Genomic DNA, 21989 nt, shown 5'->3' on the forward strand with positions numbered 1-21989 from the left:
GGGAGTTACGATCACCTTAGTGCTAAGATAGCTTTGTACAAGGGCACCCTGTTCTATGACTGCCACCTGTACGTAACCGAGTTTGGACCAGACAGTCCAGTGATTGACGTTATGAACAACGAACAAGGTACGAAGCACGTTATAAGTCTCCAACCACCCGATCCGTTCAGTTGCTTCGTACGACCAGGGTCCCCAAAACGAACTCAGGGCCTTACTCTTAGCGACAAGGCGGTCTTAACTCCTATATCTGATCATCACTTACGACAGTATTTCGTTAATATCGCTCTGTGAAAGCGGAACAAACACAGGCCGCTGGGAACCAGTTTTAAACCTGGAATCTCCACGGAACAATAGAAGAACTTTCCGTTTATATCGTAAAATTTAACTTTGCCTTAAAGGCGCACTGCGTGATGGTCTTTTTCCAATTTTCAGTCCCTGCCAGATACCTCGCAATTAATACCGTGCGAAAGTGAGACATTGTCTGTGTATATATACGGTAGATGCCATCTGTGTAGGCCTATATAATAAAATGTTTTTAAGCAGTTTTTAAAAGACTTGATTCAACGAGCTGTGACTGCCAAATTTATCTAAGCATTGTTTTAAAGTTTCTGTTCCATGTGGAACATTTCAGTTGTATCAGGGCATGCCAAATAACATTCGTCACCACCCGTGACCTTCCCGCACACGCCTAATGACGACTTGTACTCTTATCGCGGCCATTTTAACAACTTTGTTCCCTCTTGGCGCAGACAGATACAGCGAAAAGTGGTGTACCCCGCCGTGATATTGCTGGAATATGGCTAAAAGCGGCGTAAAACCACACTAACTCACTCACTGCAGCGAATAGACACTGGGCCCCGTTTCACAAAGCCACCGTAGTGCTACGACTGTCGTAAATCCTATACTGTAACATAGACTTCCGACAGCCGTAGCGCTACGATAGCTTTGTGAAACGGGGCCCCGGTTGTTTTATCGGAACCCACGAGGGCGTGTAAGGAGCTGACGCGAATGACAGCTCCCGGCAGCGCTTTGCGAGGAACCGCTTTAGTCACTATAGTTTGTGAAGTCTTCTATCAAAGAATTTCCATTAAAATGCCAATGCTTCCAAATACACAATCACGTTATTCATTCACTTGGCCACCAATCTCACTGAATAGAACAATCTCGTTTTACTCTTATTAATAACTTAGACGAGTCAGGTTTAAAATCACCTTATCGTGTGACCGCTGGAATTTGGTCCAGTCCGGATCTGTTCACCCAGACCTGTCAATGATGCCGCATCGCGGTTATCAGAATATCAGAGCCAGGATTCTCTCAGACATTTTGTTGTTGTAACACAATGCCAGTTAAAATTTCCTATTGGTCTAGACTGCCTCTCACCGCGTTCGACTAAGGTTCCCGGCTTCTGTCAATATTTCCCCGTTGAACAGTACAACATAAACGATCCAAATTTCGATGGGCACGTAAAACATCATATTATAAACATATTTGGAATCTTTCAATGATTATATCATGGTCCATGAATGAAAAGGAAACGAATATTGTCTAGATGATGGAGAAGTAAATCTGTAACATTGAGGTATACTGTTGCCAAATATGGATGATTTTGCTTAGTTGACAGAGTGCTAAACTTGCCTTATTCGTACTAAACCCATAGCTTTCAAACAAAGCTCCTTAATATACAATTTGTTTGTCTTTTGTTTAACGCAGTTCTCAGCAATATTCCAGCTATATGACGTCAGTGTTGAAGGGTCAAGGCCATTAATGGTGGGCTCCGTAAGCCACAGTGCTTTAGCGTGTAATAGTCTTGACAAGGCCTGTATACTTTAATGTAGACTCTTACGCTGCGTTGAACAACACGTGCGCTACGTCACAGTGTATCAACTATTGCTGGGAGAAAGGCTGAAGAAAACACAGGTCGTAGACATCTGCCACTTTAGTGAAACCCAGAATCATGGCTTTACCATGAACATACTGAATCTAGGATTTGAACCTGCGATAGCGAATGCCAGTATGGCTAACGGACACGACTAACAGCAAGAAACGACACTCTGACTACGTGGTCGGCCTTGCACCCAAAACTCTGAACAGACAGAAATCTTCTTTGAGTGGCATGTTTAGAAGCATACTTGCTTGACAACGATACAAGAATCTGTATCGAAACGTCGCATTATCCGAATAAAGAAGTTGTTGATTCATCAAGTTTGTCCTTATCACACAGGAAGCTGTTTTACACACACATGAACCTTATCGATAAGTTTGTTTGTTGTTTAACGCTGCACTCAGCAATATTTCAGCTTTATCCAGGTGGTCTGTGAATAATCGAGTCTGGGCCAGACAATCCAGGGATCAACAGCAAGAGCATCGATCTACACAATTGGGATACGGTGACATGTGTCAACCAGGTCAGCAAGCCTGACCACCCGATCCCGTTAGTCGCGTCTTACGACAAGCATTGGTTGATAAAGACCAACTCTGACCCAGATCTTCAGGGATATTTTGGATAAGTATTCCAGGCTTCAGTTTAGGTCAATTTTGAAACATTGCGGGATACACTGTGGGCTTACGACCCGAGTACACCGTATTTTACGAGAGATGGTTGAAAATGTAGTGTTCATTATATCAACCAAGTGTTTGTTGTGTACATACCGCCATGATGAAGCTGTCACGGGGTAAACTGGAACGTTTTCACTATGCTCTTGGATCACTGTGGTGTTCTTCCCTGATCAAAAAGCGATCTTGTCATCTTGAATGCCCTCGCACGATTCGCAACATATTTCATTATCCCACACATATTTTAAACACACTTGACCTTGATATCAGGTGCTGGTATCAAGAACAAGATACTTGGAACTTTAAAGAAACGATCTATCTATTGGGCCATGGTTCGATAATGCTTGGTTCGATACTGACCAGATTTGTGGATGACAACTATTATTGTAACACCAGTTGTCTTTCATAAATTTGGTCATTATGGTACTTTCTAAAATGCGACTCAGTGAAGTTTCATATCTATTGTTCCCGAGGGTAATTAATAAATTCAAACTACATACCTGACTGATCAGGCTGTGTTGCGCAACACTAACATTCAGTCAAAACGACAATGCATTTAATCATGTATTTCCTGATTATGTGTTCTTGAACATTAATAAAACCGCGAAGATCCGGGTTAGAATTGGCCTTCAGAAACCCATGCTTCATGAGAGACGACTAACGGGATCGGGTGGTCAGGCTCGCTGGACACGTCATCGTATCCCTGTTGCTTAAATCGATGCTCATGGTGTCAATCACTGGTTTGTTTGGTCCAGACTGGATTATTTACATATAGCTAGAACTGAGACGTTAAACAACAAACAAACAAACCAACCAATCAAAACTTGAACAATACAGAACTTTTTCAGCGTCAAAAACGTACCGTGTTGCTCTGGTTGTTCTGCAAGTTCAGCTTTCGAAAGCCTTGTTGTAAGACATATTTCAAAGCATATTTCAATTTAAATGAAAACATTTTCTCGTTTTCTTTTTTCATAAATAGCCCAAGTCTGTGCATGAGTAGCTGCCTCAAAATGATAAGGCTTTAACAATAACAAAGATTACGACTTCGTGGATAAAAACCTCTTGTGTACCATTGACTGACGTTACGGTGACGATTATTTCACCGCTATCAAGCTAAACGGTATCCAGTACGTCATTCTATGCAATAAACAGGTAGTTGTTCTCCATAAAGTCGCATAAAACCGCAGCAATTAACTCACGGAGAATATGGTTCTATGACAGTATTGAAGAATTGTTTGTCTCTAGCCTTGACAACACTGCTGGTAACACGTTAGGAGATATGCCTCGGCCATTGTAACACCATGCTGTTGGACAATCAAATTTCAGACATCTGTACTAGTGACGATCGATTTCAGAAAACGTTGCAGTTACTTGTCAAAACTATGATTAAAACTCTGGTAAAGCGTGATTCAATATCTTTAATCGTATTAGGAGCTATCGGGGTGTGAAAAGGTATGTTTGACACATTGTCGGTGAGTCAATTTGTCAAGAGTCATTTGTAAGCATCAATATTTTAGTGACGCTACAACCGTCGCTAGCGACCTCGGGCAACGGAACTACGATAGACTGATGCCTTTGACGGCATCAGTGCATGGTCTTAATGGCAACAATGCAGTGACGGCAAAAAAAAAGAATCTGGGTCCAGGGTCCCGATCCACAAAGGCTTGTACAAATGATGTTTTTTCGCTGATGTTGAAGTCCTGTCCTGGAACCCGTTCCATAAAGCGCTCGTAGCGCTAAGGTGATCGTAACTCCCATACTTTAACATAGACTTGCGACAGTCGTAGCGCTACGATCGCTTTGAGGAACGGAGCCCAGTACTCATGGCCGTGTCTATAACATTTCAACCAGCACACTGGACAAATCCAGGAAACAGGATGCTGTCGACAAAACTACCGGCATCCTACGACTATCGCAAAACCAGTGTTTGGACACAGGGTATGACGGGCCTATCGCTAAGATAGTGAGTGAATTTTGTTTTACGACGCTTTTAGCAATATTCCAGCAATATCACGGTGGGGGACACACATTTTACCCATGTGGGGAATCGAACCCGGATCTTCGGTGTGACGTAGGATAGCTGAACAACACGGGACCAACGACTCAGCAACCTTGCATCCTCATTCTGAGAGAAACCTACTATAACCGTACTTCTTTGTGCAAAACCCCTAATACATTTACACATTATCGTGATACTAACACACTTCTTCGAAACCGGACCCATGCTTACAGACTGAGCGATCTTTACAGTAGGTTTATCATAGTGCTGGCATTACACAGTGTCAACAATAGGAATGAGTTATTTCGGGTTAGAAAGTTTCACAAGCAACATGCGCATGACATACAAGACAAGTTCCTACCGGCGCTGCTCCTGGTGAGTACGGCTCCTACTCTGGAACGGTAATTCCTGCAACTCTGCGACTTCAGGTAAGATCACCTGCCTTCATCCAGCCACTGTAGCACCATAGCCAGACTGCACCTCTGGTACTGGTAATATGGCCCATTGCAGAGCGGACACTCAAAAGAGGCGGGTTTGAGGAAATCGATACTATAGAAGCGTATTAGCAAGCTGCACATGTGACCATATAGATTTTACCCTGAAAGAACGCCCGCTTCTGCGGTGTGGGAGGGTGGCCTTGGGTGTTTAGAGTGCAGTCAAAAGTGGGGCAATTAAAGCTAGTTAATTATTTCCCGGGCCAAGCGACACGGGTGTGTTTTGTTACGAAACACCGGTAAAAGTGTTAAGTTTGTTGATGAATCGATTGACCGAGTGATTGGTGGCTTGACGGGCAGGTGCGCCCTTATTGAGGCTGAGGTCGAGTCTGTGGACACAGTCGTATTGGCATCGACGAATCGACCACAACTATTTGCTGGGGGCCAAGAGACAGCGTATGTAAGGATACATCAAGGGGCCTGGAAACGTACAGGGACACTCACTGCGTTTGTGTGGGTGCGAGGGGTGAGGGGGGCTTCATTACGTGCGTATGGGTGGGGAGGGGTGACGCTCATTACGGTTTATAGCCGGGAAAACAACATTTCAAATTATATAGGTAGAATACAGTGGGGCTTTACCGGCCATATTTTTTGGTCCAGTGATTTTTAATTGGGGCTTTCACGGCACTGAGTAACAACATTAGAGACGAAACAATTTGAATGATTTTGAGTTGTATTGAACCGTACCGTAGTTAATATAAATAAATCAATACTATTGATACAGCATATATTTGAACTGATATCTTTGATACATGACAAATCATTTCACTGCAAATCATGCTCATTGTCACTGTAAGTGCAGTACATCTGCAACACTGTCACTGTAAGTGCAGTACATCTGCAACACTGTCACTGTAAGTGCAGTACATCTGCAACACTGTCACTGTAAGTGCAGTACATCTACAACACTGTCACTGTAAGTGCAGTACATCTGCAACACTGTCACTGTAAGTGCAGTACATCTGCAACACTGTCACTGTAAGTGCAGTACATCTGCAACACTGTCACTGTAAGTGCAGTACATCTGCAACACTGTCACTGTAAGTGCAGTACATCTGCAACACTGTCACTGTAAGTGCAGTACATCTGCAACACTGTCACTGTAAGTGCAGTACATCTGCAACACTGTCACTGTAAGTGCAGTACATCTGCAACACTGTCACTGTAAGTGCAGTACATCTGCAACACTGTCACTGTAAGTGCAGTACATCTGCAACATTGTCACTGTAAGTGCAGTACATCTACAACACTGTCACTGTAAGTGCAGTACATCTACAACACTGTCACTGTAAGTGCAGTACATCTGCAACACTGTCACTGTAAGTGCAGTACATCTACAACACTGTCACTGTAAGTGCAGTACATCTGCAACACTGTCACTGTAAGTGCAGTACATCTGCAACACTGTCACTGTAAGTGCAGTACATCTGCAACACTGTCACTGTAAGTGCAGTACATCTGCAACACTGTCACTGTAAGTGCAGTACATCTGCAACACTGTCACTGTAAGTGCAGTACATCTGCAACACTGTCACTGTAAGTGCAGTACATCTGCAACATTGTCACTGTAAGTGCAGTACATCTGCAACACTGTCACTGTAAGTGCAGTACATCTGCAACACTGTCACTGTAAGTGCAGTACATCTGCAACACTGTCACTGTAAGTGCAGTACATCTGCAACACTGTCACTGTAAGTGCAGTACATCTGCAACACTGTCACTGTAAGTGCAGTACATCTACAACACTGTCACTGTAAGTGCAGTACATCTGCAACACTGTCACTGTAAGTGCAGTACATCTGCAACACTGTCACTGTAAGTGCAGTACATCTACAACACTGTCACTGTAAGTGCAGTACATCTGTAACACTGTCACTGTAAGTGCAGTACATCTGCAACACTGTCACTGTAAGTGCAGTACATCTGTAACACTGTCACTGTAAGTGCAGTACATCTGTAACACTGTCACTGTAAGTGCAGTACATCTGTAACACTGTCACTGTAAGTGCAGTACATCTGTAACACTGTCACTGTAAGTGCAGTACATCTGCAACACTGTCACTGTAAGTGCAGTACATCTGCAACACACTGTCACTGTAAGTGCAGTACATCTGCAACACTGTCACTGTAAGTGCAGTACATCTACAACACTGTCACTGTAAGTGCAGTACATCTACAACACTGTCACTGTAAGTGCAGTACATCTGTAACACTGTCACTGTAAGTGCAGTACATCTACAACACTGTCACTGTAAGTGCAGTACATCTACAACACTGTCACTGTAAGTGCAGTACATCTGCAACACTGTCACTGTAAGTGCAGTACATCTGCAACACTGTCACTGTAAGTGCAGTACATCTGCAACACTGTCACTGTAAGTGCAGTACATCTGCAACACTGTCACTGTAAGTGCAGTACATCTGCAACACTGTCACTGTAAGTGCAGTACATCTGCAACACTGTCACTGTAAGTGCAGTACATCTGCAACACTGTCACTGTAAGTGCAGTGCAGTACATCTGCAACACTGTCACTGTAAGTGCAGTACATCTGCAACACTGTCACTGTAAGTGCAGTACATCTGCAACACTGTCACTGTAAGTGCAGTACATCTACAACACTGTCACTGTAAGTGCAGTACATCTGCAACACTGTCACTGTAAGTGCAGTAGATCTGCAACACTGTCACTGTAAGTGCAGTACATCTGCAGCACTGTTAGTGTAACTGACAGTACGCATTTGTTCAAATATACTGAGTGCAGACGAAAAGGTGCTGTCACCAAACACTTCATCAGCGGCACAGAGATATTCTAGGTTCTTGTTGGTTGTGAAGATGATGATGTTGTCATCAACGCGGTAGAGGAATGGTTCTTCTGCTTCGGTCAGAGTATACTTTCCCTCAAGCCAGGTCTTGTAACAGGAAGCCTTGGGATCGTCGTATGGCGCTGCCTGTACAAAATGGTTTTCAGGGAAGCAAAGGAAGGTATCTCCCTGAGAAGCTGGTCTGGAACTACGTTGTGGCGACGTCGCAGTCTGTATACTTCATCTCCATCGATGGTTGGAACTAGTGTTGTAACAGGAGTAACGGAGACAATTTTAAATCATGGACGCTCAATTCATTTACGGTAATCTGATGTTTCCTTCGCAACTAGCATGTTGACACATCGGAATGACGACTGTACACTTATATCAAGTTCTATCCATTTGCGAAGTGATGCTAAATTATGCACCTATACATATCTCAATAGTAAGGGAATACGTATTGGAATCCTCTGCCATTCTTCATGGAGTACCTGTGTCAATTTCTACAGATCTGGATGAGGGGGATCTCAAGCTCGACCTTGGCGTCCAAGACAGTCAGAGATGTTTGATGTGATGCATATCGGGTCCATGTGCGGGCCATAGTAAAGTTTCGATGGCGCTGTTCTGCAATGGGCGATGACGGCTCGAGGACGATGAGGTCTGGTGTTGTCATTCCTGAATGACGGACATGGAGCATTGAGTGCCCAAGGTACTGTACTGAGATCCAACTTGCAGTCATCCTCCTGACGGGAGACTCTTACATTGCGGCATTGGGCATGGGATTGTGTTTCAGGACTGGGTCATCACGGTCATTGGTCTCAGTCTGCCAGGTCTTGGGCGAGTCTTTACTTCACCTGTGCCCACGTGGTTCTTCACAAGTCATCAAGTGACCGAGTGGTTAATGTTCAAATATTTGAGTACCCTCGTCTATTAAATCAGTTCAGAAAACTGCACATGCTGCAGTTATGAAATATATACCCGAGTTGTTTGTCGCCGTGAACATGCGACCCACAGCTTTTAAGATATTGTGTGAAGCACGTGCTTTACATGTTCATTCTAGTATACAAGGGTATGGATGTCTGTTTGGACCAAATTTTAAAAATTGTCCTTGGATCCAGGTGGTTCTTAAATAATGCTTATGTGTATATATATATAACTTCCATCACTCTGTCGTCCAACGACCCACAGTCGAAAAGCGTATAAAACTCATGTGTATGACATAGCGACATGATGAAAGATGGGAAGTTAAATAGTGATGCAATATATAGCACATCTAATTCAGCATACGCCCAACCCCCTGGATCCACCTACAGCCACCGCCACCGCCACCGCCACAATAACAGGCTCATTCCCCGACTAAATGGGTTATCATCCCGGACCCACACCTCACCACAACCACCGTGACAGTCACAATAACAGGCTCATTCCCCGACTAAATGGGTTATCATCCCGGACCCACACCTCACCACAACCACCGTGACAGTCACAATAACAGGCTCATTCCCCGACTAAATGGGTTATCACCCTGGATCCACACCTCACCACAACCACCGTGACAGTCACAATAACAGGCTCATTCCCCGACTAAATGGGTTATCATCCCGGATCCACACCTCACCACAACCACCGTGACAGTCACAATAACAGGCTCATTCCCCGACTAAATGGGTTTTCATCCGGATCCACACCTCACCACAACCACCGTGACAGTCACAATAACAGGCTCATTCCCCGACTAAATGGGTTTTCATCCCGGATCCACACCTCACCACAACCACCGTGACAGTCACAATAACAGGCTCATTCCCCGACTAAATGGGTTATCATCCCGGATCCACACCTCACCACAACCACCGTGACAGTCACAATAACAGGCTCATTCCCCGACTAAATGGGTTTTCATCCCGGATCCACACCTCACCACAACCACCGTGACAGTCACAATAACAGGCTCATTCCCCGACTAAATGGGTTATCATCCCGGATCCACACCTCACCACAACCACCGTGACAGTCACAATAACAGGCTCATTCCCCGACTAAATGGGTTATCATCCCGGATCCACACCTCACCACAACCACCGTGACAGTCACAATAACAGGCTCATTCCCCGACTAAATGGGTTATCATCCCGGATCCACACCTCACCACAACCACCGTGACAGTCACAATAACAGGCTCATTCCCCGACTAAATGGGTTATCATCCCGGATCCACACCTCACCACAACCACCGTGACAGTCACAATAACAGGCTCATTCCCCGACTAAATGGGTTTATCATCCCGGATCCACACCTCACCACAACCACCGTGACAGTCACAATAACAGGCTCATTCCCCGACTAAATGGGTTATCATCCCGGATCCACACCTCACCACAACCACCGTGACAGTCACAATAACAGGCTCATTCCCCGACTAAATGGGTTATCATCCCGGATCCACACCTCACCACAACCACCGTGACAGTCACAATAACAGGCTCATTCCCCGACTAAATGGGTTATCATCCCGGATCCACACCTCACCACAACCACCGTGACAGTCACAATAACAGGCTCATTCCCCGACTAAATGGGTTATCATCCCGGATCCACACCTCACTAAATGGGTTATCATCCCGGACCCACACCTCACTGGATGGGTTATCACAACCACCGTGACAGTCACAATAACAGGCTCATTCCCTGACTAAATGGGTTATCATCCCGGATCAACACCTCACCACAACCACCGTGACAGTCACAATAACAGGCTATTCCCTGACTAAATGGGTTATCAGATCCACAATACCACCGTGACAGTCACAATAACAGGCTCATTCCCTGACTAAATGGGTTATCACCCGGATCCACACCTCACCACAACCACCGTGACAGTCACAATAACAGGCTCATTCCCCGACTAAATGGGTTATCATCCCGGATCCACACCTCACCATAACCACCGTGACAGTCACAATAACAGGCTCATTCCCCGACTAAATGGGTTATCATCCCGGATCCACACCATTCCCCACTAAAAACCACCGTGACAGTGACAGTCACAATAACAGGCTCATTCCCCGACTAAATGGGTTATCATCCCGGACCCACACCTCACCATAACCACCGTGACAGTCACAATAACAGGCTCATTCCCCGACTAAATGGGTTATCATCCCGGATCCACACCTCACCATAACCACCGTGACAGTCACAATAACAGGCTCATTCCCCGACTAAATGGGTTATCATCCCGGATCCACCTCACCACAACTCAGTCACAATAACAGGCCATTCCCCGACTAAATGGTTATCAGTAGCCACCGTGACAGTCACAATAACAGGCTCATTCCCCGACTAAATGGGTTATCACCCGGATCCACACCTCACAATAGCCACCGTGACAGTCACAATAACAGGCTCATTCCCCGACTAAATGGGTTATCACCCGGATCCACACCTCACAATAGCGACCGTGACAGTCACAATAACAGGCTCATTCCCCGACTAAATGGGTTATCACCCGGATCCACACCTCGCCACTACTACCGACATATTCCCTGGAATACAACGTATTGTACCATTCAACCAACTGCAATGAATGGGTGGTTCCGTCTTCATGGAACCACCGCTGCAGGAAGGAAATTTGCTCTTGGAAATCAACGTGGAGTCACATCAATATCCCCATGTCTGGTTCCTATCCATCACGGAAACTCCACAATAGGATGCACAACCAGGAGACGATGTTTGACATCAAAATCGATTTTCATATGATATATTTTGACAGTAACAATCTCAAATTTCAAGTGAAGTAGTGGAACAGTTGAAAAGTAAAATTAAACATAACTTGAAGAATATTGACAAAGTTTCTGGAGTAACTGGCATAACAGTCGCGGTGAAGAGAAATATGATTCCAGGCCCCTCTCCAGTCATAGCTGTCGTGTTTATGGTTTTGATTAATCACGAGACGTCGGAAAGAACAGCCCTAAATCACACGGTGAATATCAGCGAACGTCATCGTAACATTAAGGCGACTTTTTGCGAAGCAATGACGTTGTTGAAACTATGATATTAATCTCATTGAGCGCAGCGTTAGCGATTAAACACCAATCAGCTGATGGAAGAGTATTCTTGTTCACATTTTACAGGTCTATACACTCTTGGACATCGTTAAACCAGACGTTTATGGTCTATCTAGCTTCCCATGTGAAGGTTTTTGGATTAACAAAACGTCATAATGCCTGTGAGTGGGTCTTACACCACCTGGAACAGTGTAGGATACCACTGAGTGTTTAATGCGGGAGAGCTGTGTACAATTACTTAGTATTAGACGTGTATCCCAGCAATGCTTTTTGAAATTGATATTTATGCACACAGACCTTTAAAATAACCACCGAGCCATCAACTGTCCACGTGGTTTGTATATCATCACCAGGCCATCAACTGTCCACGTGGTTTGTATATCATCACCAGGCCATCTAACTGTCCACGTGGTTTGTATATCATCACCAGGCCATCAACTGTCCACGTGGTTTGTATATCATATCATCAACCACGTGGTTTGGCCATCACCAGGCCATCAACTACCCCGTGTGGTTTGTATATCATCACCAGGCCATCAACTACCCCGTGTGGTTTGTATATCATCACCAGGCCATCAATTGTCTCACGTGGTTTGTATATCATCACCAGGCCATCAACTGTCCACGTGGTTTGTATATCATCACCAGGCCATCAACTGTCCACGTGGTTTGTATATCATCACCAGGCCATCAACTGTCCACGTGGTTTGTATATCATACCAGGCCATCACTACCCCGTGTGGTTTGTATATCATCATCATCAACTGTCCACGTGGTTTGTATATCATCACCAGGCCATCAACTGTCCACGTGGTTTGTATATCATCACCAGGCCATCAACTGTCCACGTGGTTTGTATATCATCACCAGGCCATCAACTGTCCACGTGGTTTGTATATCATCACCAGGCCATCAACTGTCCACGTGGTTTGTATATCATTACCAGGCCATCAACTACCCACGTGGTTTGTATATCATCACCAGGCCATCAACTGTCCACGTGGTTTGTATATCATCACCAGGCCATCAACTGTCCACGTGGTTTGTATATCATCACCAGGCCATCAACTGTCCACGTGGTTTGTATATCATCACCAGGCCATCAACTGTCCACGTGGTTTGTATATCATCACCAGGCCATCAACTGTCCACGTGGTTTGTATATCATCACCAGGCCATCAACTGTCCACGTGGTTTGTATATCATCACCAGGCCATCAACTGTCCACGTGGTTTGTATATCATCACCAGGCCATCAACTGTCCACGTGGTTTGTATATCATTACCAGGCCATCAACTGTCCCACGTGATTTGGATATCATCACCAGGCCATCAACTGTCCCACGTAATTTGGATATCATTACCAGGTCATCAACTGTCCCACGTGATTTGTACATCATTACCAGGCCATCAACTGTCCCACGTGATTTGTACATCATCAGCTGGACATCAACTGTCTCGCGTGTTTCGTATATCATCAGCTGTCTCACGTGGTTCGTATATCATCAGCTGTCTCACGTGGTTCATCAGCGGAACATCAACTGTCTCGCGTGTTTCGTATATCATCAGCGGGACATCAGCTGTCTCACGTGGCTCGTATATCATCAGCCGTCTCACGTGGTTTGTATATCATCAGCTGTCTCACGTGGTTCATCAGCGGAACATCAACTGTCTCGCGTGTTTTGTATATCATCAGCGGATCATCAACTGTCTCACGTGGCTCGTATATCATCAGTGGAACATCAGCTGTCTAACATTGCTTGTATATCATCATCGGGACATCAACTGTCTCACGTGGCTCGTATATCATCAGTGGAACATCAGCTGTCTAACATTGCTTGTATATCATCAGCGGAACATCAACTGTCTCACGTGGCTCGTATATCATCAGTGGAACATCAGCTGTCTAACATTGCTTGTATATCATCATCGGGACATCAACTGTCTCACGTGGCTCGTATATCATCAGCGGAACATCAACTGTCTCACGTGGTTCGTATATATCACCAGCCTGACATAAACTGCCCTGTGTGGTTTGTATATCATCAGCGGGACATCAACTGTCTCACGTGGTTCGTATTTCACCAGCCTGACATCAACTGCCATGTGTGGTTTGTATTTCATCACTAGGCCAGCAATGGTCACTGGTGACTTGCATGTCATGACTTGACCACCATCCTTCTTGAGCGCCTTGTTTTCATCGCTTGGACACCAACTGTTGTCATGTCTATCCGAAATAGTTTTACGTGTACCGCCGTGAGTTATGATTTGAAATCATTAAATGTTTAACTGCCTATATACACCAAGGGTGTGGGGAGTGTTGAACATGTTGCATAATCTGAAATCGCTTGAGTGTCATTAAACAGATGGCCTTTTTGCTTTACGAATACCTAGGTATCGTTGATTGTGACTGTGTTAGTAATATCCCTTCAATTGTTAGGGTCCCGGCAACGAATGTGTTTGATCACGAAATCGATTCTCAAGAGGAAGGACCTGATATTGAACGCTTATTTCTAAAACTCTGGTAATATCTTGTACCGCTCAGTTATTCCACACTACTGTTGATGCCAGTGAATAAAGCCTCCTTACTCTTGGGAAAACGATTGGGTTTATTTCATTACGAATCCGTTATTGTGTCTATATATCACGTGGACGTGTATACCCCACTGACTTGAAAGTTGATAGCGACCACTAAATTAAATTATGAATATATAAAGCGTAAGAGGTTTGTCCTGACAATACCTATTTATCGATATTTATTTTAGGAGTATTTAAATTAGTTATTTGTGTTTAGTTACATTATGCAGCCATATCAGATCATGGGTCTTCATTTAGTTACACAGACGTAAATATATGCCTCGATGATATATATATAAAGGGGTATCACGTGTTTGTTAGTGACACGTGAGTGTGTCAGTTGTCAACTCAATGCACAGAGTCACCTATTTGGAAGGAGCATATGCACTTACCAGGAAAAAGACACACACACACATACACGCACACACGCACTTACACGCACGCACGCACGCACACGCACGCACGCACGCACACACACACGTGAACACTGTGGCCCGTGTTGTATGACTCTGAATGACCTGGGTTTAATTCCGCGTAAACAGTAGACCTGTTTTATAAACAACGTGTCGGCTTAATAAGGAGGAAAAGCAGCAGATCCAAGCCCCCAGGCTACAACTTTGAGGTTCGAACCCAAATCATAGGTTTCCGGAGTGCTCAAGGGACGCAACTCTGCTCATCGAATTATGTCGCCTGAGACCACAGGACCACCCGTTCAGCCTTGTCAATGTCCCACACAGTATATTGTATTATACCGGATTACAATAACCGTGTTTCATCCATGTTGCTAGTTTGTTTGGCGTAGGCGTGCATCACTGCCGTAACGGGAATAATGTAATACTGAAATATGAAACGTATTTATTGAATTTTCAGAGGAATATAATATTGTTCCCACTCTGTGTAACATCTGGGTATTATGCTATGGTCTACCAGTCCTATAATGTCCATCTAACAATGTGGTGGCGAATACTATAGATTTCATCTTTACGACTGATGTGAAGTGAATTCAACCAAAGGTAAACACAATTGTTATATGTTTTTTAGCTCTTCAGGTGATGTTTGTGTAAACAGTGCTTGGTGTGAAAAATCAGATATTATAAAATACGCCTTGAATTCGAAGGTCATAGAAAAGTAGTTTCGTTTGAGGGTGAAAATCGCTATACCACATGGTGTCTGTGCTGTTGTTATCGCCCCACTCAATAACATGCAGCGGTGTATGACGGTGGGAAGTAAACAATCGACCCAGGACAATCTAGTGATAGATATCATGCGCAAAAACTCATTGAACTACGTCACCAAGTCCGACCATCTGGGCCCCGTTCCTCAAAGCGATCGTAGCGCTACGACAGTCGTAAGTCTATGTTAAAGTATGGTAGTTACGATCATCTTAGCGCTACGATCCACTGAACCAGCATCGGACGTACGAACTAATCGTAGTCCAGAATCCAATGGGATAAAAAGACCAATAGATTGATTTGGTTTGGTTGTTGTTTAATGCCACACTCAGCAATATTCCAGCTAAATGGCGGCGGTCTGTAAATAATCGTGTCTGGACCAGACAATCCAGGGATATAGAGCATGAGCGTCAATCTACGCAATTGGGATACGATGACATGTGTCAACCAAGTCTGACCACCCGATCCCGTTAGTCACCTCTTACGACAAGCATGGTTACTGAAGACCAATTCTAACCCGATCTTCACAGGTCTTTTGGATAAGAATTCCAGGCTTCAGTTTAGGTCAATTCTAAAACAGTACTGGATGGGCTTCCATTAATGTGTCAGGTTAATGGTAGGGAGAAAACATACAGCAGAATCTGAAACGTTTTCTATTTAACACAACTCACAAGTATGAGATAACCACCTCGGGGTTAAAGTGTAGTATTAACAGACACAATCACCGGATCCTTGCACGACTGACGGAGATAACTCTGCAAAATACACCCTTACGATTGTCAGTTCCCAAAATAACATAGTAGAAATGGTTTGTACTTTATGAAAGGTTGACGACGTCCAACGAAAACATATTAACATTTGAAATTGAACGACATCAGCAACGTCATGAAATATGGAACACGTTTGCTCTAATGTCAATGTACTGTTAGGATGATTAGCAAGATATTTAATCGGTTAATTGCTATCTGACAATGTCCGCCGACAAATACACGACGCGTCGTTATTGTTGTACACAGAGAGTAAAGCAGTCTCGGCGGGTTTTGTGGAATGAAGCCCTCTGTCTGTACACGCCAACTTCTAGTCAAATCAATTCCATTAAGGTGTTTTCAAGGGGCTTGTTATCGATTAAGTGATCGACTGACTTAACTTTATTTCATTACTATCTTTGATATTATCTGTGACTTTTCCAGAGGCTATCTTCGACGTTACCAGTTTTGTAGTCAAGACTGCGAGATGTTGAAAGGAAAACGCACTCTCAACCCAAGTCATGCTAATGCATTACTGATTTGTTATAGATAGATGGATGGATGGATGGATGGATGGATGGATGGATGGATGGATGAATGGAGTGAGTGAGTGAGTGAGTGAGTGAGTGGGTGAGTGGGTGAGGGGGTGAGTGGGTGAATGATTTCAGGATCAGGTTCGATGTGTTGCAGCTCTCAGACGTTCCACTTTTGTAAACTCACGAGCACGGTATGGTCAAAGGTCAAATGTTTCACAGCAGCTCTTCAATGCGACTTGCGGCGCCTTAGACCATGCCGATTTGTTAACCGTGTATGCAGGCATATGAGTGAATGAAACCCAGTACAACCTGAACCATACTGACTGACATATTGTTTAGAGAAACTCTAAATGCCAGTCAGATGCAAGTTAGTGAAAGTACGACGAAAGTTAATAAAAGTCAATGGGAAGCTGGCAAATGTCGGAAGAAAAGGAAAGTCAAATGATAGTCAGATTAAAGTCAGATTAAAGTGAGGGTAAAAGTCAAATGAAAGTAGATACATTCAACGAGTTTGAACAGTTACGTACTGTGGAATATATCAGCCATAATTCAACAACATGTAGGAATGGCGCCAGCAAAAACGTGAACTTTTATAGTTGCTGGTTCTCATAACCAGGCTCACATCCTAGTTCGAAACATTAGGACACGATTGATTAAGGGTGCTGTACCGTTATTTCTCTTTTTGCAACAAAACCATAGAAGGTAATGAAACACAGGCTTGAGAAATGCACTACTGAGCAGAACGGAACCATGGTCATCTATAGAAATCGCCTGAACCCCCATGACATCTAGAGTGCTGGCTAGAGAAAGGCAGAATAGTTACACAGAAATACTGAGCCATTTTGACAAATTGTGAGGTCCCAGAGTGAACATAATTAAAAAGGACGACTCGATTTCTGACGTTTCCAAATTTTAATACATATGATCATAACCTATCTCATAAATCATCCCTTTCTTTAGCTAGCTCAACTGTCAATGCCACGAAAACTGTTTATTCGTAGCTAATAGACTGTTATGCGCAGTGTTGTAACGCATGTTTCTCAACAACCCGACCCAGTGGTTTACTATAATGTATAACGGCCAGGGGTTGTGAATAGAGGATTATCTGGCAGAGCGCCACGTTGTGTTGCAATAACCATGTGTATTAGGTTACATGTTTCGGCAAACACATAAAATATACCACTCAAATCAATGTTCCCGTGTTTCGATTTTGCAAATTTGCTAATTCCGTTTCCTCATGGCTGTTCTGCTATAGTCCAATCGTGGTCTTTTCTTTTCAATCACAGCAATTGAAATTTTCAAAAAGATTAATTTTCATCCTTGTTGTATTTGAATTTTGTTATATCCTTGTTGTTTTTTAAATTTGTTATTAAACTCCCAATGGACAAACAACAATAGAGCTATATCAGGGGACTATTCATTATTTTTTTCACTCAAACGCTAGTTGTCCCACTAGATTGATGGAACCTGGGAAAAGCTCGCGCGTTGAGGCTGACCTGGGTTAGAGAGTAATGGCGTCTTGATGAAAGAGACATCTGATATCAAAGGCCGGCAAAAAACAACACACAGAAAAGAGTGGCAAATTACGTCAACAGTCAGCTCTGAAAAAGTGATTACGATAACATGAAAGTCCGATGAACTCCAGATCATGGTCACATAGATGTTCGATGAAAGTCAGTTAAAGTTCACATAAAAGTATGATGAAAGTCCGATGAAAAGGGATTAAGATATCATGAAAGTTCGATGAAAACAGATAAAGGTAACGTAAAAGTCTCATGAAAGCCAGATAAGGGTGAGATAAATGGTGGACTCAAAAGTATTCAAAACCATTGTAGCTTGAAATTTAACCCACATCAAAGCCATTGAGATCGAAGGGGCCCTGTCTTGGTGCAGGTATCTTTTTAGAAATACCTGATACTGAAGCAAAGTGACTATAGCCACAACTCTGTAACATGTATTGCCCGATAAACAACATCGTGTGTGCGATGAAATCTGAAGCGTTTCCCAAGGCGTCCTGATTCGTTTGTTTAACACAGTGACCAATCTGTACAGCGTCGTATTGGTGAGTAAAGGTAGAATGACGTCTATGCCAGCCAGTAGTCTGTCATACTGGACCGCCTCCGTGGTGTAGTGGTTAGAGCGTCCGCCCGGAGAGCGGAAGGTCGCATGTTCGATCCTCGACCGCGTCATACCAAAAGACGTTAAAATGTGGTACTTGTTGGTCCCTGCCTGGCGCTCGGCATTAATGGGTACAACAAGGACTGGTCGGCTCGGAGTCAGTATAAAGTGTCTGAGTGGGGTATTCATGCTTCACTGCGGCATGGTATCTCAGTGGGCTAGCACTATAAAACCAGCTTCAGTCTGGGCTAGTACAAGCAGCCGCATATACACATACACACGCATACACGTCGTCATATGAGCGAAATAATCTCAAGCACGACATAAAACCCAATTTCACGTCATACAAACCCTGAAGAAAGTATATCCAAGAGAGCCCACGCAAGTCTAGAAAATGTGGCAAGTCTAGATTTCCACAGCTTAAGGAAACTGAAGAAAGTCTCAGGGCTCCTTTTCATTATAATTCATTTGTTTCACTATGAGCTTTTTTTCTGTAAAATATGTTCATTTCAGAGACTAGTTGTTTATCTAGCAAGCCAGTGGCTGGTTCACTTTTGTCAAATTTTCTCCGACTTCAGTGATTGATGATCATCGAATAATATTCCCTGCTGTTTCGCGTTTTGTGCCCAACAGAAACTATTTCGGCAATATCAAGACTGGTATTTCTTCGACGCATATATAATACGTTAAAATCAAAACCGACTCCAACAAAATCCTCGAACTCGACGCTATCAGGGCGGTGACGATGTGTGCTTATTATATTTCTGATTTTTCGACATGATCAAAATGACTATATGAACTTCTTCCATGTACCACAGGCGGTGGAGTAGTCTAATGGTTAAAGCGTTCGCTCGTCACGCCGAAGACCCGGGATCGATTCCCCTCATGAGTACAATGTGTGAAGCCCATTTCTGGTGTCCCCTGCCGTGATATTGCTGGAATATTGCTATAAGCGGCGTAAAACCATGCTCACTCGCTCACTCACTCACTCACTCACCATGCACCACGTTACCACTTCATAGGAATCGTACAACTCCTCTTTATATGACCGAAAACACTATTGAGATCAGGATACAGCAACAGAGGTAATTGTTGACACTAATCTAATATAGTGAACGAACGCCCTGTGACGGCATGTCTGCAGGGGGACCGGCTATTGATCTGCTGGAGTAATCTGTGTTTGTTCTGGAACGTCATCGGATTACCGGAGCTTGTGGGACTCCTAGTGATTTTTAAAAGCCTTGTTTTCCGAAACACAGATCCTTATTACGTGCTCCGGTCCCTTGTTTACGCCAGAAGGACCATTCCGCGACAACCAATAAAGCAAAATAGATAAGAGGTTGTCTCGTAGGAGACTCATGTCTTCTGAACTACGTTAAGTTTCCAGTTCAAGGACTGGGTTTCGTATTTTCAAATATGACACTGATATCATGATGGACTTTCACAAGTTTCAGAAAACAGCCGATATGAGAGCAAAGCTTGTCGTGGATGGTTCGCTCTCCTGGTCATTGGTAACGAGCGAAGATTTTGATAACATCTCTCTTCTAAAAGTGAGTGAATGAGCATTGCTTTACGCCGCTTTTAGCAATATTCCAGCAATATCAAAGCTGGGGACACCAGAAATGGGCTTCACACATTGTACCCATGTGTGGAATCGAACGCGGGTCTTCGGCGTGACGAGTGGACGCATAACCCACTAGGCTACCCCACCACCGCTTATTTGTTTAAATGTTCACTTTATTTCAGTGTCATTGTATAAAGAAGATTATCTTACCTCACACATAAATGTCGCTTTTGATTGGCTGAGCGCTCTTCTATTATTTTCAATGTACCCCCTACAAGCGAGTAACATTTCAATGTACCCCGCTGTCATTGGCAACTCAGTCTGTACTTCGTGGTAGTAATTCTTTATCTTGAATAACATGAATCACGTATGATGTACGGAAATTACCGACGTTTTGCGAATGCAAATCGATGGAAGGGAGATAACTCTAAATCTGTATTTATTGTCAGCAAAATCTTGCGATGGCTACAAAAAGATTTGTACCTGTGCTTCAAACAATTCAAAATTAACATCGAGAGTACATCAACTCATGCCCCCCTCGAGACCAGTGAACAACTTATAATGTCGATTGTAACTCGATATGATATTTGTCCATGATTGTATAATACCAGTCATGTATGTCAATGATTGTATAATACCAGTCATGTATGTCGATGATTGTATAATATCAGTCATGTATGTCCATGATTGTACAATACCAGTCATGTATGTCAATGATTGTATAATACCAATCATGTATGTCGATGATTGTACAATACCAGTCATGTATGTCAATGATTGTATAATACCAATCATGTATGTCAATGATTGTATAATACCAATCATGTATGTCAATGATTGTATAATACCAGTCATGTTTGCAATGATTGTATAATATCAGTAATGTATGTCGATGATTGTACAATATCAGTCATGTATGCCAATGGTTGTATAATACCAATCATGTATGTCGATGATTGTACAACATCAGTCATGTATGTCCATGATTGTACAATATCAGTCATGTATGTCCATGATTGTACAACATCAGTCATGTGTGTCGATGATTGTATAATACCAGTCATGTATGTCAATGATTGTACAATATCAGTCATATCATGATTGTACAATATCAGTCATATGTCCATGATTGTACAATATCAGTCATGTATGTCGATGATTGTATAATATCAGTCATGTATGTCGATGATTGTATAATATCAGTCATGTATGTCGATGATTGTATAATACCAGTCATGTATGTCAATGATTGTATAATATCAGTCATGTATGTCCATGATTGTATAATATCAGTCATGTATGTCCATGATTGTACAATATCAGTCATGTATGTCCATGATTGTATAATACCAGTCATGTAT

General features: G+C 43.4%; 1 protein-coding gene across 3 annotated transcripts in view; it reads right to left on the reverse strand.

Annotated features, from left to right (window-relative positions):
- The window catches only part of LOC124260328 (small conductance calcium-activated potassium channel protein 2-like), a 73459-nt gene that overhangs the window by 23543 nt on the left and 27927 nt on the right, over positions 1-21989 (reverse strand). Inside the window, exon 1 of one of the 3 annotated variants that reach the window (XM_046694612.1) lies at positions 4914-5039. The exons of the other annotated variants lie outside the window; for them this stretch is intronic. The gene's annotated coding sequence lies outside the window, so the exon portion shown is untranslated. Of the gene's footprint in view, positions 1-4913; positions 5040-21989 lie in introns of those variants that run through there. 3 annotated transcript variants of the gene reach the window in all.

This window comes from Haliotis rubra, unplaced genomic scaffold, assembly GCF_003918875.1.
Source record: "Haliotis rubra isolate DU_JTF1 unplaced genomic scaffold, ASM391887v1 Scf76, whole genome shotgun sequence".
Classification (NCBI taxonomy): domain Eukaryota; kingdom Metazoa; phylum Mollusca; class Gastropoda; order Lepetellida; family Haliotidae; genus Haliotis; species Haliotis rubra.